Source organism: Orcinus orca, chromosome 5 (genome assembly GCF_937001465.1).
Source record: "Orcinus orca chromosome 5, mOrcOrc1.1, whole genome shotgun sequence".
NCBI classification, from domain to species: domain Eukaryota; kingdom Metazoa; phylum Chordata; class Mammalia; order Artiodactyla; family Delphinidae; genus Orcinus; species Orcinus orca.
Window position 1 is genome coordinate 54,576,161 of NC_064563.1, and position 24,002 is coordinate 54,600,162.

The 24,002-nt window shown below is 41.9% G+C and overlaps 1 protein-coding gene and 1 long non-coding RNA gene across 10 annotated transcripts in view; both read right to left on the reverse strand.

The window, feature by feature from the left end:
- LOC125964393 (uncharacterized) overlaps positions 1-24,002 on the reverse strand; it is a 602,357-nt gene that overhangs the window by 148,862 nt on the left and 429,493 nt on the right. The gene's annotated exons all lie outside the window — the stretch shown is intronic.
- PLD1 (phospholipase D1) overlaps positions 1-24,002 on the reverse strand; it is a 201,834-nt gene that overhangs the window by 148,862 nt on the left and 28,970 nt on the right. The window contains exon 1 of one of the 9 annotated variants that reach the window (XM_033429531.2): positions 3,473-3,620. The exons of 7 other annotated variants lie outside the window; for them this stretch is intronic. The gene's annotated coding sequence lies outside the window, so the exon portion shown is untranslated. Of the gene's footprint in view, positions 1-1,696; positions 2,604-3,472; positions 3,621-24,002 lie in introns of those variants that run through there. One more of the 9 variants, XM_004270546.4, reaches the window with a different exon arrangement.

Genomic DNA, 24,002 nt, shown 5'->3' on the forward strand with positions numbered 1-24,002 from the left:
CTAGCATATATTAAGCAAGTCATAGCAATCTCTGCTCTCTTTTTTTTGGATTTACTGTTGAAGAAAATATCTGCAGAGGCAGGGGTAATAATACAGCTGTACGACTGTGTCTTGAGGGGGATAAAGTACAGTCAACTTTGCAATCCTGAGATAGCATGCAGCCATAACTTTGCAACTTCAGCCTCAGCAGAGATAAGACTGGGATCTTTAAACTTTAGCAAATCACCTCAAAGATTTCTTTAAGTACCTACTTCTGTCTCCCTTCTCCCTCAATTTTATATTTTTAAACACAGGAGAACCTGAGAGAACAGACCCTTTCTGAAACACTGTATTTCCCAGCGGGGGAAAAAAGAGGAGACTCAAATGGCAATAACAGAAGCATATTAGCATATTTTAAAACACCCATACTGGGACTTCCCTGGTGGCACAGTGGTTAAGAATCCGCCTGCCAGCGCAGGGGACACAGGTTCGAGCCCTGGTCTGGGAAGATCCCACATGCCGCGGAGCAACTAAGCCCGTGCGTCACAAATACTGAGCCTGTGCTCTACAGCCCGTGAACCACAACTACGGAGCCTGCGAGCCACAACTACTGAAGCCCACGCGCCTAGAGCCCGTGATCCACAACAAGAGAAGCCACCGCAATGAGAAGCCCATGCACCGCAACTAGAGAAGGCCCATGCACAGCAACAAAGACCCCAATGCAGCCAAAAACAAACAAATAAATTTATTTAAAAAAAACCCACCAGCGCTTACCTCAAACTAAAGCATACATAAAGCAACATAAAAGCCAATATATTTCATAAAGTGTCGCAAACTTGAAAACACCATCAAATCAAACTACGTACTCTTGTGAAACAACTTCATGCTGGATTGCTTTGGTGACAAGTAAACAAAGGTAATATCGCTCTCTAGATGTCTAAGTTAATGAAGTTAAGGAAGATATTCTCTTGATACTTCGCTCTATTGACTTAATTTCATTTCAATACTGTTAGCGATCCTTTCATTGTCTTACAAGGCACACTCCGTTTCAACAGTCATATTTATTCCTAGAGGAATCACTTAAGAATAAAAACAGTGATCACTAAGGAAGGGATTCAGTCCAGCTTGATCCACCTACACTCTGCCCACGTCAACTGCTATGCAGGTATTTTCTGAGGCATTCTAGGAAAATGTCAGACTTTTCAAAAAGAAAATTAAAGTCATATTCTGGTTCCTTGTAACTATAAGCGGTAGGCCCCAGAGAAAACAATGCATCAGGCAAGCACGCACAGGGTGTGAAGGACGACACCACTGGCTGGGGCACTACACACTGCTGTCTCGTGTTCCATAAAGTAAAATCAACCATGTATAAAATCACAGTTATTCCTAGAAAATATAATGGGAAGACACAAAGAAAGGAATTCTGAAAAAGGAATTGAAAATGCATATGAACAGGTACAAACCTCTAGACTGCACATCCAACACATAAATGTCATTTCTTCTTGGCTTCCACCTGCATTTAATATTGTCCAGCAATGCATACATTACAAGGAGAACCATAACCCCCAGACCTCCGTAGGATCGACGAACTCACATTATTTTCTAAAAGAACGCAGCAACAGCACAAATGCTATGCTGACTGTCATGTCATCGCCCCGGGAGGACAGAAAGAAAATCTGACACATGCAGCAGAAAGTTCAAAACCTTATTTACTAACCTGGTGCCCCTGTGAAAGTAGTCGCTTCATATTGCTTGAAAGAAAGAATCCTTACTATGAAACTAATCTCCAAAGCAGCTGATAGCCGACAGGGGAAAAAATAACTGAATACCCCGAGAATCCACAGACACGGGGAAAGCAGTGTGTTCCCAAGCCCCGTTTTTGGCCAACTCCCCAAAGGCCACTTAAGTCATAGCCAAGCCCACAAAGCACTTTAGCCTATAAGCTTTAGTAATGAACTTGAAACCACTCCCATATGTTAAATAGACACTGGGCTGCTGTGAGAAATAAAACTCACATACAGAATGAGCTAAGGCTTCAGGCTTCATTTTTGTACTTGCTACCCAAGAAAACTGTAACACACCAGCTGAAACAAAGAGCACTCTCATTCCCTTCTTGCCCCTCAGATGCTGTATTAAAGTGACTCATTCATTTTAAACAAGAGGAATACAGTCTGCCCTCCACTAGTGCCATGAAATGAGTTTTATATTGTTGCCTGAATTGGTGGTGGTGGTGATGGAACATATAGCACTATAATTTCACATTGCCTAAGAGGGACCACATGAAGTTATTGCTTCTGAGAACCAAAGGCACATACTACCACTATTTCTAGATTTTTAAAATACATTAAATAAGCATAAAACCTCATTAATCACTAAAGTCTAAAAATTAGGTTCAAGAGGAAAACTTATGAAAGCATTTTCTAACTTCTGATTCTAACTTAGTGTCTGTCACTGTGAAAATCACTCATAATTCAAAGTCACCATCTACAGTTAGGTTATATTACAAAATAAAAAAGTTTTTTGGTGGTTTTATAGTTTTTTATAGTTTAAACTGGGACTTATGACTCACAATGGTTTCAAAGTAAGAAATTTATTTTTCATTCTAGAAAAACGTAATTGATAATTTAAAGCATTTATATCTTAAAAAAATAATGTTCCAGTACATCGCTTAAGAATAAAAATCCGGGCTTCCCTGGTGGTGCAGTGGTTGAGAGTTCGCCTGCCGATGCAGGGGACAGGGGTTCGTGTCCCGGTCCGGGAGGATCCCACATGCCGCGGAGCGGCTGGGCCCGTGAGCCATGGCCGCTGAGCCTGCGCGTCCGGAGCCTGTGCTCCGCAGCGGGAGATGCCGCAACAGTGAGACGCCCGCGTACCGCAAAAAAATAAATAAATAAATAAAGAATAAAAATCCATGCACTGCTTTTTAACATGAAGTATTCACAGTTATACACAATCTTCCCCTAATTTTCAATGCCAAGAGCAGTTTTAATTCTTGTTTCCATGATTTCTATCTTATTTAAATAAGACCTATTTAACATAATGGTCAAGGTTACCAAATTTAATGTTTCTTCTGAGCCATAAAGATGGGACCAAATATTCCGAGGAAGGGGCTTCCCTGGTGGCGCAGTGGTTGAGAGTCCGCCTGCCGATGCAGGAGACACGGGTTCGTGCCCCGGTCCGGGAAGATCCCACATGCCGCGGAGTGGCTAGGCCCGTAAGCCATGGCCGCTGGGCCTGCGCGTCCGGAGCCTGTGCTCCGCAACGGGAGAGGCCACAACAGTGAGAGGCCCGCGTACCGCAAAAAACAAACAAACAAACAAACAAACAAAAAGTATTCCGAGGAAAACTTGATTCACTTGTCGCCAAGTAGATTTACATGTATTTCCGGTAAAATTCAAGTTACTCAAAACCTATGAAACAGAAGTCATTAGCATATTAGCTCAACAAGATCAGGCATGAAAAGCCCTGAAACTCCCTCAGATCTAACACTCACCCTGCTGGCCTCTTCTACGCACTCCCAGGGTCAGGGCTGAATAGCTTCTCCAGGGGTCACTTCTGAATGACGGGGCAAGACAGCCACCTCAGTGAGAAAACCAGCCTCAAGCCCTGGCCCATGCCTTATAAAGGAGCCAGTGCACCACCTGGTGGCAAAACGTAGAAAAGGCTGAAACAGTTAAACCTCAGGGGAAATACTGCTTCAATGTTGAAAGAAAAAGGGAAGAAAAGGATCAGTTATAAGAGCACATTAATGTCACAATGTGTGGTAGGAATCATGAAAAGTTTCTTCCCTCAGAGCACAATATTTATAGAGGATATGAAAACACTCATGCAAAAAAAAAGTAATTACATTCAAAACCATCTTTTTATGTGGATTGGTTTGCAAGCATATATGATGATATACATTCCCAGAGAAATCCTCTGATAAATAATATTGATCTCTCTTCTACCCAAAGGGCTGCAAGAAAAATTCCTGTGAGATCAACATAATCTCTGAAATGGAAGAACCATGGATAAATCCCCAACTCAACTAGCTAACTGCTGGTGGGACCGTGTCTCCATCATTCTGTTAAGAGGCTGTATCCCCAGGAGTCCTCCTACCTTTCTTTCAAAAAGTATTTCCTTTTGTCTCACATAAATTATTTCTGCTAAAATCAACGTTCTGATATCAACCTCAATGGAGATGAAGAAGAGTTAAATATTGGGTTTCGAATTACACAACAGTCTTTAATAAAACTCCAGCAAAAATAAAAGTATAGTAGGATGTGACTTTTAAACGAGCCCAAGCCACATTACTGAAACTAAAACTAATAACAATAGCTGATATTTAAGCTCTCAGTATAAGCCAGGTATGGTTCTAAAGGGCTTCAGGAGATTAATTCATTTATATCACACAAATCCATAATTATGCCAGTTTCACAGATGAGAAAACTGAGGCATCTAAAGGGTATCTTGCCAACAGCTAGTGGCGGAGCTGGGATTAGAACCCAGGTCATTTGGCTCTGAAGTCAGCGCCGCTAACCACATACTTTGATAATGCTGTTCTCCCGGGTGCACACCACTGGTGAAACCCTGCCAGACTCTGCTCAAATACAAGGGAGCAGGAGTTGGTTGGACAAGAACTGCTCTATGGACAGTCCTCATAACGGCACAGGCTGGGAAAGGCTGTCCAGCCAAGCAGCCGCAGAACTGAGACCTGGAGGCCATGAGGCAGGTAAGGAATCCCCAGGCAGAAGGCACTCACTCTGTCTGCCAAGGAAAAGGGGGAAGTGAGGAGTGGGCCGCTGGAGGGACCATAGGGAGCTTGGTGAGGCTGGGGGACCAACAGAAGAAAACTGTGCGAGGGAGGCGGAAGTCCTCTGATGTCACATCATGGAGGTAAAGAGACATGACCAAGATATTTTAAACCACAGTGTGTACATGTTGGAAAGAGAAGTAAGAAGGAACTAAGCCCTGTAGGGTACGCAGGAATTTAGAAGACATTGCAGGTAAAGAAAAGGGCAGACCAGCGCTTTAAAATGTACAAGTCTACACTTCCATAAACATTATCAAGGAGGCTAGGGCGGTAACCCTGGCCACAGCAGCGCTCACTTACTTGCTCAAGCTAGGTCTGGGGCCTGAGCCACGTGGAAGTTGTTAATGCTACCAACAGAACAGGGAACACAGGAGGAAGAGCAGGCTGGCGGGAGGAGCAGGGGTGGGATAGACAAGCCGAGGAGTTGGCTTTTGGAGACCAAGGCTGAGTGCGAAGTCCTGTGGGTCGTCCAGGGTGGATGTGCAGTGGGCTGCAGGAGATACAGGTCTGGTGCTCCTGTCCCCTGCATGGACAGGAGGCACACATCTAGGGTGACAGCAGCTGGAGGGCAGCAGCGGGGCACACAGCGTAAGAGGAAAGGGTGAAGTTTCAAGGCAAGAGGTATCTGAGGATTTCAGAGAGAATTCAGGACATGGGTAGGGAATTTTTTTTTTTTTTTTTTTGCGGTACGCGGGTCTCTCACCGTTATGGCCTCTCCCATTGCGGAGCACAGGCTCCAGATGCACAGGCTCAGTGGCCGTGGCTCACGGGCCCAGCCGCTCCGTGGCATGTGGATTCTTCCCGGACCGGGGCACGAACCCGTGTCCCCTGCATCGGCAGGTGGACTCTCAACCACTGCGCCACCAGGGAAGCCTGGGAAATTTTTTGTTTTAATTTTTACTCACCTTTAACTGAAATTTAGCATTCCCTTCAATTACAAATGTAGGCAATAATTCACGGTAAAATTAGGTGTAACTGTGACTTGTCACAAGTAGAAATCAAAGACATCTTCATATCACAGTACAGTATTGCAAGTATCTCAAAGTATCGTTTCCGCTCATTACTACCCCAAAATTACAGTAGTTATTAAATCTGCCACTAGCTCTTGGTAGGCAGTGTGTTAATAAGGGGTGGATATTATTATATTATTACTTTTTTGGTATAACTGTATATCAGTTTAATCGGTTTCCTTGGTAACCCTATGCATACTAATTTTCATGTCTGATATTTTCGCTGTAAGAATCTTTACTGCAAGCAGTTCTGCTGCACAGCTAATTGGCCATAAGACAATTTTGCCATAAAAGATGAAATAATGAAACTAAAATAGGGACATTAAAGAGGACATAACAAAACATGAAAAACTAATAACAAAATTTTTAAAATATCTTCTTAGTGAAAGCAATGATACGTCCTTTCTCAAAGTCAGTCATTAAGCATTCAGGATCTCGTGTTGAACATAAGTTCTTCATGGTATAAAAAAAAAGTCTGCTGTAAGGCTCTTCAGCTTTCCCTGGAAGTAAACCAAACAGACAAGCGATGCTGCTGTTTATCTATGTCACGTATATACACGTATATGCAAAGTAGTACATACCTGGACTGCATTTATATGTTCCATGACAGTCCTTATATTTCACCAAATCATCTAAGCCAGTTTCTATGCCAAATACGAAAATTTTGTCTACATCATGTTCTCCACTATCAAAGAGCAAAAAAATTTCACCATTTTCATAAAACTTATCAAGAATCACGTAACCAATTTCTTTCTAGGAGATGAGAAGCTTGATTCTTCCTTTGCCTCCAACTCCTAATACTGCGTGACAAACTTGGTAAAGATGGCAGTACAAAACAAGCTGTTGTATCTAGATGAGCTAAAGAACTGACAATTAATGCTTAGACTGTCACGTATTCCTAGCGGCCTCTTTTATATTTGTCATAGTTTGGTAAACTTGCTCTGACGGGAGAGAGGGATGACTGTACTCATCGAAGGATTTGCAAACTGTTATGCTGTTTTCTGGCATAGTATGCAGTCTGGCTTTACACTTTCTTATTTCACACTTCAGTAAGTTTTCTTTTCACCGTATTTTCTATCAAGTTGCTATAACGTAGTCGAAACCAAACTGTCGCCTAGTTATTTTATCTTTGATGGCAAAATTGCCTTACGATCAATTAGTTGTGCAATGAGACTGCTTTACGGCAAAGATGTTTACGGCAAAAATAGCTAGAACCTCTAATTTTATTCGTTTAAATTTATGCATTTAACTTAATGCATTAAACATTATTCTGAAAAGGGATTCATTAGCGTCACTAGAATGCCAAAGGGGGTCCGTGCACACACACACAAAACCAAAGAACATCTGATTTAAGGGGAGGGGGGAGAAAAACACAGGAAGACACTTAAATAAAGGAATACAGAAAAGGGGAGACCGAGTATGAGATGACCTGGATTCAAACCCAGGACTTCTGATTTGTGTTCTTTCCTCCACCAACCACGGAACCCCTTCATTTGTGTCAACAAAGTGCTTTCATAGGTTATCAGCTCACTAGCTCATCACAAAGACCCAGAGTAGGAAAAGGCAGGTGACGCCAACCTGCCTGAAACCTCAGAGAAGCCGCTGTCCGAGAAGACACCACTCCCCGGGCCAGTCCCAGGCGTGGAACCTGGCATCTGCCACCCCCACCCCCACCCCTCTATGGAGCCGAGCCATAGTCCTGAGCACAGAAGAGGCGACGACGACGACCGGCTGAGCCCACATATCACATTAGCTAGAACCTGATCAGGAGAGGACAGAAGAGTGAGTGCAGAACCTGACGAGTAGATCCTTCTCTTCAGGCTTCCGTTTGCAGGGAGGACTAACAATTTATTTGGATGCTTTGCTCAAAATTCTCTTATTTAGTTCTGATTCTTAAATGGGGTGAATTACAGGACTTACAGTATTCCAACTGTTTGATTTTCCTTTGGCTATAATCAGAACAGAAGCCTATAGTTAAGCCATTAGTTTGAAATTAGATAAACAGCCTGAAACAATGCGCTCTCTGTTCTCTCCTGGCTGTGCCCACCGACGGGCGTTCATTATTTAATGTGCCAGAGCCGTGTTGCCAGGGCTCTGTGAACGACAACGTGGTTTATTGTCTTCACATCCATTCCCTGTTCTGCCACATCTGTCATGGCTCATATCTATATTTTATCTTTTTTGTTTTATTTTGATTCTCTTACAGGGTCATTTTCTTAACTACTACAAATTGCTCTGACATCTATTCTAACGCAGCAAAAGGTAACATTTATTTTTTAACTTCTTGATAACAAAAAACTTAAGGGACGCAAGGACACTCTTTTAGATTGCTTCAAATTTACACAAAATTACATCATTAAAGCAAGTTTTATCTCGTGGTTGGCTAGATATTTTTTTTCAAAAATCTGATCTGTTCACAGGTTACTGTGGCCTCTTCTCATGTAATGTGTGTTTCCTTTTACATGATAATGAGAATGTGGCTATACATGACTCACCTAATATCCTTGTGGGGGAAGAAAACTTTTCCCTTCTTCCCTTTAGGTTCTTTGGCTGGTCTAATAATTAAATTGACATAGACAGATTAACAGGAGAAATATACATTTAATTTTGTACATACGAGAGCCGGTAAAAATATGAGATTCAAAGAAGTGACCGAAGCAGGCAGCTTTTATGCCTTTTAGACAAAAGAAACAATAAGTTTGTGAAAAATTGACAAAACATACGGGTTTGGGCTTGGGGTAGCAAATTAATGAAGAAGTAACAAGATTTGTTTATATAGCCTTCTTGGCCCTGAATTCCCTGTCTCTGGCAATAAGGATGCCTTCTACCCTCCTGGTATAGGGAGGATCCCTTTCACATGGGAGAGTTATTTCCTGCTCTCAAGGAGACAAAGGAGATGAGAGTATCCTTCTTGCACTGGCTGTTTCTTAAGTAACTTTAATTCAAAATAATCAATATGCCAAAGTAGCATATTTTAGGGTGACATATTCTGCTTTCTTTCATGTTCTTCCGAAAAAAGTTGAGTATTTCTTAATATGCATATTAAAATGTAAATTATTATGTTTATTGGTTGGCCTTTAATTTCTAAGTTTCTCTATTCTCTTCCTTCTTTTTTTTTTTTTTTTTTTTTTTTTTTTGCGGTAGGGCCTCCCACTGTTGCTGCCTCTCCCGTTGCGGAGCACAGGCTCCGGACGCACAGGCTCAGCGGCCATGGCTCACGGGCCTAGCTGCTCCGCGGCATGTGGGATCTTCCCGGACCGGGGCACGAACCCGTGTCCCCTGCATCGGCAGGCAGACTCCCAACCACTGCGCCACCAGGGAAGCCCCTCTTCCTTCTTTTTTTTTAAAGTAAGAAGTCATAGTGAAAATTGTCCCTTGCCTTCTCATCACAGCCACCTAGAGTGAGAATTCCTGTGGATGAAAAGAGTTCAAAATTGGCTTCCAGGCCCAGGGGACAGAAGAGCAGTGCCCTCCTGTGTCTGCTTCTCCTTGGACACATGCACACATGGACTCAGCATGCCTGTCCACTATCTGTGCATCAGAGAGTAATGCCCTGAGCCACCTGCACTGTGCGGGAGAAGGGAGTGAACCTGGCAGCAGGAAGCCTGTGATGTGTTACCTTCTTTGCTAATTACCCATAAGCACTTCCTTCTTGCTTGTCCATTCCTAGTAAGGAAGGGCTTCTTGTCACCTGAAGCCACTTGCTTTCGTTCTTACCTTGTTTTCTTTGCGTTGCTCTCAAACTTCCTCACAAGACCTCTCCCTCCAGCCAAACTGATTCATTCCATTTTTCAACTCCCCTAGTTCTTCCCCCACTTTGTCTTTATGCCACTGTCCCACCTTTGATGCCCTTCCACCTCATGGTCAATAAAGGATTAAAATCGTGCGCAGTGTTTCAAGGCGTAACCTAAATCCATGTGCTACACAAGGCCTCCTCATACTACCCTGGTTTAAAAAAAAAAAACGCTTTTATTTCTCATACCTAGAGCAATCATCCTCAGCAATGCATTAGGCAACTATTTAAGCCTGATAACATTTCTACTGTTGTCTCGATTGGTTATTTAAATAGTCTATGGCATTTAACTTTTCATGTACTTATATGTTTCCTCCAACTAAGTTACCAATAACTGGATCACAAGTTATACCTCTGAAATCAACCACTGTAAAAAGCATATAACAGGCAAAACCCACCTTAATTAGCTATTTGTTGGTTGATTATAAGAGGTTTAAATTATTTGTATTATTGAACAGTAATTACAATAACAGCCAACACTATTGCCACAAATGTCTTATTATACCCAGTATCTTATTTGACATTCACATCTGCCCTATGAGGTAGATACCATGATTTCCCCCACTTCTCAGATGAAGAAAATAAAGCCTGCAAGGTTCACTTGCCCATAGTCATTCATTCAACATATATTTTTCGAGCACCTACTATGTGACAAGCATTGTTAACAGCATTAATGATTCAAAGCAGAAAGTCCCTGTCCTCAGGGAGCTTGTACGTATTCTACTAGGGGAAATAGACTATCAACAAATAAATATCAAACCAAATAATGCTAAAGGCTAAGAAGAAAACCAAAGCAGAGTAAGGGAATGGAGAGAAATGGGGTGGGGGGCAGCCTCCTTACATAGGGTGGTCAGAAAAGGCCTCTCTGAGGAGATGACACTTAAGCAGAGACCTGAATGAAGTAAGGTAACAAGCCATGTAACTATCTGGGGAGAAGGTTCCAGGCAGAAGAAACAGAAATTGCAAAGGCCCTGAGGCCAATGTAGTCAGAGTATTGTGAAAGAAGGAGCAATAGAAGGGGATGAAGTCAGAGAGTGAACAGGGAAGTCTGATCATGTGAGGCTTTGTAAACCACTGCACAGGTTTTCTTCCCCCTAAATATAATGGAAAGGCTCTAGAAGGTTTCAATCAGGGAAGTGAAATGCTGTAATATTTTAAAAGGTGACTCAAGTTGTATAAAGAATAGACTGAGAGAAAGCAGATTACTTAGAAGAATATTGCAGTAAACTGGAGATGATGGTGTCTTGGAATAGAGTGATAGCTAAGAAGTAGATAGATCTAAGATAGAGCCAAGAGGGTTTTCTAATGTAGGGAAATGCAGAGTGTAAAAGAAAGAAAGTTGCCAGGGAAGACTCTAAGACTGATATATAAGCAAAAAGGAAAAAAGTCCAATTACTGATCTGGGGAACATGGTGGGTGGTGGGGAGTGAGAAGGTGCAAAACATTTCAGAGGCAAATCAAGAGTTCCATTCTGGAAGGGTTAAGTTTGAGATACGTTTTAGATATCCAAATGAAGATTGGTAGGAAGTTGAATATATAAGTCTGGGATTTGGATATGTAAGTCAGGACTGAGATATGAAATTGGGAGTCTGATGGCTTTAGACATTGTGGTTGGCTTTAAGTAACATATTCACACCATGAGACTGACTGAGAATGGATAAAGGACAGAAGTCTGAGGACTGAGGCTCAGGGTCCTCTCACATCTAAACGTTAGGAAGAGAAGGATCCAGCAAAGGAGGCCAAAAAAAGGGCTGCCAGTGAGATGGGAGGAAAACCAGGAGAGCACGGTGAGACAGAGCCAGGTGAACAAAATGCTTCAAGGACAGAGTGATCAATTATGTCAAGGCAGTTGAAAGATGAAGAAAGAGGAAGACTGAACTGACCATTGGATACAGCAGCGTGGAGGTCACTGGTGACCTAGAAAAGAGTGGTTTCAGGGAAATTTGGGCAAAAAACCTAAATGGAGTGGGTTCAAATGAGACTGTGACTACAAGACATTGTTGAGAGAAATTAAAGATCTAATAAGTGGACATACCATGTTCATGGATTAAAATACTAAATATTAAGATGTAGTTCTCCACAAACTGATCTATAAGTTCAATAAACCCAGTCACAATTTCACTGGGCTTTTTGTAGAAATTGACAAGCTAATTCTAAAATGTGTATAGAAATGCAAATGACCTAGAATAGCCAAACCAATTATAAAAAATAAGACCAAAGTTGGAGGACTTACACCACCTGACTTTAAGACTTTGACTAGTAAGTCTACTGTAATGAAACAGTCTGATACTGGCATGGGATCCACAAAGAGATCAATGAGACAGAACAGAGAGCTTAGAAACAGACCCACACTTATACGATCATTTGAATTTTCACAAGTTGACAGAGAAATCCAATAGAGAAAGACAAGGCTTTATAACAAATGGTGCTAAGACAACTAAATATCTCTATGGCAAAATAAATAAATCTTGACCCAAATCACATCACACACAAAAATTAATTTGAAATGGATCATAGACCTAAATGTAAAAGCTAAAACTATAAAGCTTTTAGATATGACACAGAAAGCAATAAACTTAAAAGGAAACAAATTAGACTTAATCAAAGTTAAAATTTTCTGCTCATCAAAATACACCATTAAGAAAATGAAGGGAGTTCCCTGGTGATCCAGTGGTTAGGACTCCACATTCTCACTGCCGAGGGCCTGGGTTCAATCCCTGGTCAGGGGACTAAAATCCCACAAGCCGTGCAGTGTGGCCAAGGAAAAAAAAAAAAAAAGAAAATGCATAGGTAAATCACAGTCTGGGAGAAAATGTATGCAAACCATATATCTGACAAAGAACTGATATCTAGGACATGTCATGAAGGCTTACAATTCCATAAAAAGAGAGCAAAAGATTTGACAAGAACTTCACAGAAGAAGATAAACTAATGATCAATAAACACATGAAAAGTACTGAATGTTAATATTCATCAAAGAAATTTAAATAAAAAGCACAATGAGATATCACTACATACCCACCAGAATGGATAAACATGAAAAAGACTGACAAAACCAAATGCTGACAAGGACACAGAGCAATCCGAACTCTCATATACCGTTGGTCAGAGTGTAAAACAATACTACCATTTTTTTTTAAGTTCTAGCAGTTTCTTATAGAACTAAATATACACCTACCCTATGACATGATAATTTCACTCCTAAGTGTTTAGACAAAAGAAAAGAAAACCTATATCCACAAAAAGACTTTTGTGTGTGTTTGTGGCAAGTTTATTCATAATAGCCCCAAACTGAAAACATCCTAGGTATCCATCAATAGGATAATGAATAAACAAACTATTGTATAGTCAAACAATGGAATAATACTTAGCAGTAGAAAGGCACGAATAACTAATACACATGTTACGGATGAATCTCAAAAACACTTTGCTGAGTGAAAGAACATACACAAAAGAGTACATACTGTATAATTCAAATTATTACATATGGTGGGGGAAAATCAAAACAGAGGTTGCCTCTGGCAGGAGATGGGAGGGTGGACTGGAGATTGATTGGGAAGGAGCATGAGGGAACTTTCTGTGGTGATGGTCGTGTTCCACACTTTGTAAGGGTTTGGATTGCAGAGGCGGTGTACCTATTTGTCAGAACCCTGATGATTCACTTAAGATTTGTGCGTTTCAGCGTATGTAAATTTCACCTCCAAAGACAGCAGCACTATGAACAAATACTGAACTCTAATTAATAACATGCACACTGAAGTGTTTAAGAGAGCGGGTGCTAATGCCTGCAACTTGGTTTAAAATGCATCCCAAACCTAAGATGGATTGATGGAAGGATCACGGGATGAAGAGATGACAAGATATGTGTTAGCAAATAAAACAAAACGTTAAAGCAAATAAAACATTAGTTGTAGAGTCTAGGTGGTGGTTATATGGGTGTTCACTTTAAAATTCTTTCAACTTTTCTGTATGTTTGAAAATGTTCATAGTAACATGTTAGGCAGGGTGGGGTGGAAAGTATGAGGTATGTTATTGGAGATAGAGAACAGACAACTTATTAAAAAGTTTTGCTTTAAAGAGGAACAGTGAGGTGTGGCTGGGAGACAAAGGATTAAGGAGGGTATTTTAAAGAGGAACAGTGAGGTGCGGCTGGGAGACAAAGGATTAAGGAGGGTATTTTAAAAGAATGGAGATGTTATAGAATGTTTGAATAATGAGAATGATCCAGTAAAAAGAGGAAGTTTGATGAAGTTAGTGGGAGGATACTGTAGAAGCAAAGTTCCAAATAGGCAAGAGCAGAGGATCTGGTGGGTTGGGAGTGAGATGGACCTCAGCCAGGAGCACACACAGCTCGTCCACAGCAAAGACCGGGTGTTGGGGGAGTAGAATTACGGGCCAACGCAGGAGGATTTGGTGGTAGGGGAATGAGAGGCTTCTGTTCCAACTACTTGTAGTTTCCTACTGAAATAAGCAGCAAGATCACTGGCTGAGAGAGAGAGACAGGAGGGGACTTTGGAGGTTTGAGCAAAGAGACAAAGGTGTGAAATAATCACCCGGGAAAGTGAGATAACAAATTTACTAGGGAACATGGTAGGCTTGCCAGAGTGCTGAGTGTCAGTGCAACGGGTAGATGAATCAGTTTCGTATCATCAGAACTCTGTGTGTGTGTGTGTGTGTTTGGGGGCGGTGTGTGTGTGACTGGGGGCGGTGTGTGCAGTTTTTCCTGGACAAACCTGATTTTAACCAGGGTTGGGTTTTTCAGGAGAGTGAGAAAGATGGAGGAGAGAGGTCAGCAGACCAGGGGATGTAAGGTGAGTAGAGGGGAAATACACAGGTCATTGATGGAAAACAAAAGTGGCAGAGTCAAAGGATCAGCGATAAAATTATTGATCTGGGATATTAGAAGTGAGCAGAGAAACTGGTGGGCGGTGGAGCTGGGGTTTGAACTCATATGTCTGATTCCGAAGTCCACCCTCCTAACTGTAACACTCCTTAGCGATTTCAGCACTCCTGGCCTCTAGCATTCTCTGTGTTGGGGCAATCTGTGTACCAATTTGATCTTTCCAAGACTCAAGGACACTATTTGCCCTCATGTCCTTAAAAATAATTTTTATAGAAGATGTTTTTATTTTCATGAAATTGGGACATATAAGACAAAGAGTTGGTGTGATTTTTCATCTCAACAAATTGGCTACAAGGGAAAAAATTATTCTCTTGTCTCTCAGCACATCCCTTTTTGCCATATATTTCCCACTCCTAAAAAGAACACGTTGCTACTTGGAACAAGACAAATACCACATTAGGAGGATCTGAAAGAAACTAGACTCATAGTAATTATTTCAAGAGAATTTATTTTTAAAACATTGAACCATTAAGTCACCTCATTGTCAAAAAAAAGAAAAAAAGATGCTAGCGCTCTTTCAGGCATTCAGAATTTGAGAAAGACTGATAATTGTGTCTTTAAGAAACCATCTGAAGGCACCACACTCTCACCGGCATTTAAGTACTACAGGAAAAAGTCCAGATTCCCCAGGCTGGCCTTCCACTATTAAAGCCCAATTCCTTCCTACTCCCCTGCACACACATCATGTCCCAAGCAAGTGAACTCCCCTTCCTCCTACAAGACCCCTCCTGCTTCACCTCTGAGCCTTTGCTCTTGCTGTTCCCTTCACCCGGACATCCCTTCCACCTGCCCAATCTCTGGGCACACACATCCTATTATCCTTCAGGCTCCAGCCCAAGCACACACTTCAAGCCGAACAGGGACCACACTCCTCTGGAACCGCCAAAGCACTGCATCTGCACCTCTTAAAATATCTATCAAGTTGTGTCTGGTATCATAGCTATTGGGGACCTATAGAACCTGCCCCCTTAGAGAAGATCATTCTAATCTGGAACTCTCCATGCTTTACCTTTGTATTGAACTCAGAATGCCTCACATAGTGCCTGGCATAATAGCTAATCAACAAATAGCTGTTGCCAGTACAAAGATATACTTTCGAGACACTCATAAGGGAAAGTTAAACACAATGGTAGGTGTGTCTATTTTAAGCTCAGCATTCTGTGTTTAATACTAAAGTAACTAGCATAGACATCCAGACTTTTTAATCTCATGGGATATTGCCAAATTACCCTTCAAATAGTTTATCCCAATTTAAATGCCCATGATGAGGCTGGAAGAGAGCCTTTATTCTTCTGCTCTGTTCTCTCCAAGGAGCCTTGTAAACTCACTGTGGTTTCATGGCAGATTTTCCTGATAGCAGAATATTTTACCCACCAATGAATAACATATCCTGGACTATCTGGAAATAATAATTTCTCAGAACAAATAAAAGTGTATCCTGTCTTCTTCAGTCCCTAGTGAGTTTGATTCCTAGCAAATGTGAAGGGTTCATTCACCCCTAGCTGACTTTCTGAAGTGAAATTTCTGAAGCTACAAAGCTGAGGAAAAGACTCAGGAAGCTAGAACCAAGGAGCGGCCAGCCCTGAACCCATCTGAGAATAGCTGGTCAGATGGATGCTCCAACCCAGAGTCCTATCTACTGAGTCAGGGTTAACAGAGCAACTGAGTTGCCTACGTAGTTGCTTGGGTCTCCAGTTCTCAAGGAACTAGAAAAGGATAAAAAAAGGAAGAACACTAAAAATACATTTTAACATAATTGAATATTATCTGAGGATTCAAAAGGCACTTCAGAATCTCTTATGCCTCAAACAACAACATTATAATCATAAATTTGCACTGGATGGTATCATAAAAATTGTAATTTGAGCATCCGTGTCATTTGAGCTTCTGTGTTGTGTGATTACATACTCAAAATGCAAATGAACAAGTCTATTATACATATTACATATATAACGTATATAACACAATATCTCAACTTGACAAAATTTCAACTAGAATAGGCCATGTGGGATTTTCCCTACATGTGCAAATGTTCGAGCCAAGCAAATATTTCTAATAATACCTGCAATGCCTTGTAGTTATATTTCATGCTAACTAGCTCCCTTCATTACTAGGTCATCACTGTTTCAAACCTTCCAGGCTTTGTCCACCCATTCTTTGTTAGATTCCTTGTACATTCACTCAATTCATCCATGACGTCATGCAGTAAACAAATATTTATTGGATACGCATCTCCAGCAGAGTGCTGGGCACCCAGCATACAACAACAGAGAATGAGAAAGCATAGTCTTGGCCCTGGGGAAGCTTACAGTTGAATTCTCTCGCCAATCACTGTTCATTCTGCGTTTCCACTATCAGCCTCCCTCTGAGATCCCCAAGGTTACTGCCTATGCGGAAGTCCCGTTAAGGAACAGGAACCTCTCTGGGGTTTTATTGACTCTGTACAGTAAATTAGGCTGTCTGGTAAATTTCCTTCCTTAGGATATGGTCATCAGTGTTCAACACAGACCTACTTTCTGGATTAGTTATTTTGAAATGGTCTATCTGCACTGAGTATTTTTCCCCTTCTTTCTTAGGATCAAATTACTTTTCCTTGGCAATTCCTTCAGTTTCTTCATTAAATAAATACCTGGGTGCCCCCAAGTGGCTGATGCTTCTCTCACACTGCAAGAGCTGGCTGTACAAAATGCAGCACCCAAGAGAAGCCTCATGACCGTAACATTAACCCTAGAGAAAATCTTACGGACTTATGCACCAGGAAAAGAATCGAAAGTATATCTGCATATGTAACAACTCAGATATCAACAGGTCCAGAAAATAAAATTAAGGACATTTTCCCCCTTTTTAATGTTCTTGGTGTGGTGTTCATGTTCATGGTGTTTAACGTGCATGGTGCGGTGTGTACTGGGGGCTGGGGAGCAGGTATATACAAGGCAGGTTGATGCAAGTTAAGGGCGATGCCTCGTATGAAGCAGCAAGTCCACAGGACCTGCATTCTCATCAGGGAAAAGGAAATCTCTTTTCTCTAATAATCTAATGAAATTCAGATAATACGAGAACTTGGTTTTTTATAAAAGGAAGAAAAGTATTCTTTTAAAAAAGTATTATGATTGTCAGCCTCCAGGACAAAATGAACCTTTGTGTTTGTGAGTGCACCTGCATTTTCACTTTGTAAGAACTGAACAGAGGATATGTTGACCTGTAAACTGATGAGATGGTTGACAGAGAGAGAGAAACAGGATGATCAGTTTACCAACTGCAGAGAAAACCAGGCCAAGTTCACAAGCTACCAACACCAGGGAGGTCGTAGAGATGAGCTTTTCCTTAATGCACAGATGCCTGGATCACCCATACAACTGACTTCAGTCAGCTAGTATGTCAATAAGCCAAACAGCTTGCCTCTGGTTTTCTAACAGGCTGTGTCTCATTAGTTGCCCAAATAAAAACCAGAATGCACAGACAAAAACAATACAGCAACAAAGGAAAAAAAATAACAAAACTTTACTACACATTCCTTGAATTGTTCTAAAAACTTTTCACATCTCCTGAACACTGATCCAGGAAAGTACTGTTAAGATGACAATGAAACTCAGTTCTGTCCTGGACAGAAGAGCTTTGACACATATGCTGATCTGTGGTTCTCCACATTTATAAAAACACATCACTGCTGAAGATAGCTTCAGAAGGCAAAGAAGAGCTCTTGTTACAGTTCAGATATACTTCAATTGCCAAGTCCAATCATCTGTTTGCACTTATATTCTCTGCTGCCATTACAGAGGTTGGTTTGCATCTGTTACTGAGACGTCTTAATTGAATTTTATTCCTTCATTCCAATATCTTCAGAATACCTTCAATCTGCTAAGTACTCCACTAGGCACTGAGGATTCAAGGATGACTAAGACAGACATGGTCTCAGAAAGCTGGCAAACTCATGGAGAAGGCAGCCTACGTGGCCCAGTAGACGTGTACAGAGCTGTGCCTGAAAATGCCGTGCAAACACAGAAGGGGGCAGACGGGAGTCAGCATGCAGGGAAAGTGGGTGGCCAAGGAAGGGTTAGGATGTTTCTATCTAGAAGTGGACAAGAGAGGAAAGGCATCCGACTCACAGAGCCCAAAGGCCAGAGAGCACACAGCATGCTCTGACACTGAGAATCCCTGCAGAGAGAGACAGACACAGAGACAGAGACAGCCAGGGAGAGACGGAGGGAGAGGGAGAGAGGATGCGCATATATATATTGGGGAAGATGGAAAGGAAGCTGAAAAGCCACGTGACAGTCACATTGAGAAGAGTCTTGCCCGGAGTCTGAGTGTTTGTGCCCCCCTACCCCTGCCAAATTCACATGTTGAAATCTGAACCCCCAAAGGTGATGGTATTAGGATGTGAGGGCTTTGGGAGGTCCTCAAATCATGAGGGTAGAGTCCTAATGAACGGGATTAGTAATGTAAGAAAGAGATTCAGAGAGATTCCTAGCCCCCTTCCACAACGTGAGGACACAGTAAGAAGGCGCTGGCTATGAAGCAGGAAGAGGGTTCTCACCAGAAAGCGACCACGCTGGCACCTTGATCTTGGACTTCCAGCTTCCAGACACATAAGCAATAAATGTCTGTTGGTTATAAGCTACTCAGTCGGTGATATTTTGTTACAGCAGCGTGAATGGACTGAGACAGGTCTTGAATGCCATGCTAAGGAGTTTTAGATCCAGTCTTTGGAGATGGGGAGCATAGAAGGTTTTAAGCCACCTGTGTTTTAGAAAGAGCACTCTGTTAAGCTGGAGGCAGAGAATTAGCAGTATTCCTATAGATTCCAGGCGCCAAGAGCCCACCTGGGCAGTGGCCACAGTGGGGATGGAAAGGAGGCATCAGGGAAGAATTCAGTAATGAGCTGAGTTGGGTAGCAGGGAGGCAGGAGGTCAAAGATGACCCACATTTCTTACTTAAACGAGGAGGTGTGGGTAACGCCATTGCCAGAGATGTGCAAAGCCAAAAGAGAGGGTGGAGGGAAAGCGGAGCGTCATGGCGCCAGCTTGAAGAGGACTGGGGGGTAAGTCAGCAGGCTCAAACAGGCGCCAACTATGGACCAGCCGAGGCCACTGGGTTAGGCCGTTCAGCATCGTGGTAACCTTCCTGGGCAGTTTCAGGAGACTGAAACTGCCCAGGGAAGAGGAAAGAGAAGAGAAGCAAGAGAGAAGGAGGGCCCAGACAAGGTCCGGACATATGGGGCAGACTCGGGCACTCCGTAAGTTAAAGAGAAAGATTTAATAGTGTTAAATGGTTTCATATCTGAGAGGGGGCGTGCCCCACAGGAAGTCTCCTAAAGGAACAAAAAACACACAGAGAAGAACTTCCGAGCAGTTTGACACAATAAGAAAGAGGGAAGGGAGGATGGAAATGTTTGGAGCCTAAGGGCATTCTGAGGGAGTTCATTCCTATGGCCTGTTTTCTCGGAGAAGAAAGACACAAGGTCAGTTATTGAGAGAGGGGTGGAAGTTTATTTTTTGTTGCCTACTGTTTGCCAGGCACTGTTCTAGGCTCTGTGAATACAAAAGAGAACAGATAAACCTGCTCCCAGTAAGCTTACATTCCAAGAGAGGACCTAACCCAGGTTGGAAAGCATGCTTCTTTAAATTGGACCAATAGCGAAGTCCCAGCTGTTTTCACCTTCATACTGAGGTCTAGGAACAGAAAAGGTAAGATGGATTCAAATTTCAGACTGTTATTTTGCAATGAGAAATAGCCTCATCCATTTATCACCCACAAATAAACACACACCCAAAGATCTGGCATATTTATTAAGAAAATTAATTTCTAAAAGGAATATATATATATATATATATATATATATATATATATATATATATATAAAACTGAATCACTTTGCTGTACACCAGAAACTAACAACATTGTAAATCAACTATACTTCAGTTAAAAAAAAGAACTTTGAATTCTGAAAGACCAAAAAAGGAAAAGAAAATTAACTTCTGCTTGCATGAGGAACCATATAAGCAGAATTTTATAATCTGCACCCTTTTTAAGATCCTTCATGCACACCACAAATCCTCATTAGCACTATGTGCTGGACACAGCACTAGACATTGTACTGGAGAGAGTGCTGCAAATAAAACAAATTATCTGCTCTCCTGGGGCCAGGGGCAGGGTGGGGGGTGGTGTGCAATAAAAAATAAATGGGGCTTCCCTGGTGGCGCAGTGGTTGAGAGTCCACCTGCCGATGCAGGGAACACGGGTTCGTGCCCCGGTCCGGGAAGATCCCACATGCCGCGGAGCGGCTAGGCCCGTGAGCCATGGCCGCTGAGCCTGCGCGTCCGGAGCCTGTGCTCCGCAACGGGAGAGGCCTCAGCAGTGAGAGGCCCGCGTACCGCAAAAAAAAAAAAAAAAAAAAAAAAATGTATCAGATATGAAAGCTCAGAAGAGATAGAAAGCAGAGCAAAGTGGTAGAGCTGGAGAGAGCTCTATTTTAGAGAGACGGTGAGGGAAGGCATCTCTGATAGGTGCTATGTAAGTAGAGCTCTGGAGGGAGTGAGGATGCAAACCCCATTGCAGTGGGAACCCTTCATTTCTCACTAACTGCAGCGACATTCACTGCACTTCTCAGAATCTGTGTCCACTTCTTAGAAGAGCTTAGCAATTTCCCCCATAGCTGCTGTGAAACCAGCCACTAAGAAGACCTGGGTCTCTCAAGGAATGTTCAGATATGTTCTCAAAGTCTTCTTTACAGACACAGTCACCTCCAATTGGTCACGGTCCAATAACTGTGGATGCCCGCACACGTGTATGTTAGCACAGGTGGCTTCGTGCCTTTGGAGCTCACAGTCAAGGTGACATCAGAAAGGCCAAAAGAATGACTTTACCAACCTCTCCACCCACCTGACCACAAGCTTTCTAAGCAAGTCTCATTTAACTTGGGACTGCCAGTGCCTAGCACCGCTCTTGGCACGAAGTAAAGGTTCCATAAATACCGGCTAAACAAATGAATGAAAGCCCCAATTCTGAACTACATCTGAGGGAATAATATACATAAATTGGTTAAAAAAATCCCATAATGAAGGCCTCATGTATATTCTTCTCACAAAATTAAGACCAAATGTTTGCAGCTCTGCCCTGAGCAAAAGTCACCAATTTGTTTTCACATGAATTTAAATCAGACAATAGAACTGAGTTTTTCAAATTCTTCATTTGTCTTAAAACATTCACATCTATATTTAATATGAAAGAATACAGAGGTTCTGGAATTAGTGATGATCAACGCACAACTCTGTGAATATACTAAAATTCACTGAATTGTACACTCTAAAAGGGTGAACTTCATGGTATGTGAATTATGTCTCAATAAAGCTGTTATTTGAAAAAAAAAGAATACGGGACTCTTTCAACAAAAGACTAATGAGCATCTGACTCTCATCAATAAAAACAGATTAGCATTTAGTGTAATTTAGTGCTACTTAAATTACAAAAGCTATTATTGGTTTGAATAAAGAATGAAAGGGTCCATTAGTATCTCTGTATAAAGAAGACCCCAAAAAAGGCGTAAGTGAGAAAAAATATTTGTGCTATTAGAAAATTGGACATCTTAGGGGTATAATGTACTACGTGATAAATATAATGAACACCGCTGTATGTTATATATGAAAGTTAAGAGAGTAAATCCTAAGAGTTCTTATCACAAATTTTTTTCTATTTCTTTAATTGTGTATCTACATGAGCTGATGGATGTTCATTAAACTTATTGTGATAATCCCTTCATGACGTATGTAAGCCAAATCATCATGCTGTACACCTTGAACTCATACAGTGCTGTATGTCAATTATATCTCAATAAAACTGCAAGGAAAAAACTGGACATCTTACCATTAGTTTTAAAAGCAGATCTTAAGTTCTGTTAACTTTGATGAGTTCGCAATGACTGATGAGCCTAAAAGCTCTTTACTTGCCTAACGAAAGCATCAACAATAAAGTCTTAACTATCTATGAGAAACAGAGGAGGAAAACAAAGCAGAAATATAATTAAGATGCACAGTTAATGCCAGGCCCTGGTTTTAACGACCAATCAGAGCATCAGTCCACCTTCTGCCAGAATACCAGAAACAAAGAAACACTGATTTGTTTTTGCTCAGCCCCTCTGACTCTAGTTGACAACTAATAGGATACGATGGCTTTGTGATGTGTCAACTTGGCTGAGCCGCGCGACATTCCCCAGAGTTCCCTTTCCTACATGTCCCTGGTTAGGGTTAACTGCGAGGGATATGGACTCCTGAGAGCTGCAGTAAATGGAGGCAGCAGCCAGGCTGCAGGTACATACACCTGTCCCCAGGTAGTCAATCAAAGACTAATCTAGCACTGCTGTGGAGGGATTTTGCAGATGTGATTAAGAGAGCGAATCCACTGACTTTAGTTAGTCAAAAGTATGATTTTACTAGACCGAACTGATGTAATTAGTTAAAAGCCCTTAAAAAGAGGGGTCAGGCCCTCCCTAAATTCAGAGACTCTAAGAGCTGCTCCAGCCCTCCAATAATATTCTTTTTTTTTTTTTTTTTTTTGTGGTACGCGGGCCTCTCACTGCTGTGGCCTCTCCTGTTGCGGAGCACAGGCTCCGGACGCGCAGGCTCAGCGGCCATGGCTCACGGGCCCAGCCGCTCCGCGGCATGTGGGATCTTCCCGGACCGGGGCACGAACCCATGTCCCCTACATCGGCAGGCGGACTCTCAACCACTGCGCCACCAGGGAAGCCCATATTCTCTTCTTGACTGCTTGCCCTTTCAAGCATTCTCAACCAGGCCCTTCAGCTGAGTAAGCCAACTCCTTAATAGATTAATCCCTTAATCTATATCATCTACCAGCTCTGCCTTTAGGGTAAATGCTGGCTGATTCATGATGTTACAGTCATTACTGTTGAGAGGAAGACCTCTTGGTATGGAGTCATCCAGAAAGACCCTGAAGAATCTCACTCTTGCACAAGCTCTCTCCCAATCTCTTGCAATAACGGCCAGGAGAACAGAAGGTTATGGGTTAATTAATTCTTCAAAAATGAGACTTATAATAATTTAGAGATATGGAGTGAATTAAACACAATGCTGGCAGCTAGTCAGGGCTATGAGCCTAAGCTCTGGCCAATGAGAGGTAAGTTAGGAATACTGGAAATCCGAGACGGATCTTTGAAAAGGGAGATGGCATGCCCTCTTCCCTCTTCATTCTCTGCCTGTAATGTAAATACAGTCACCCCTGGTATCTTTGGGGGATTGATTCTAGAACCACCCCTCACCCGTGGGTATCTGCCAAAGCTAAATTCCCTTATATAAAATGACATAGTATTTGCATATAAGCTATGCCCATCCTCTCATTTATTTAAATCATCTCTAGATTACTCACAATACCTAATACAGTGTAAGGGAGTGCTATCCAAATAATTGTAATACAATGTGAATGCCATGCAAATAGTTGCCAGTGTGTGACAAATTCATGTTTTGCTTTTTGGAAAACGCTGCCTTTTTTTTCCCGAATATTTTCAATCCG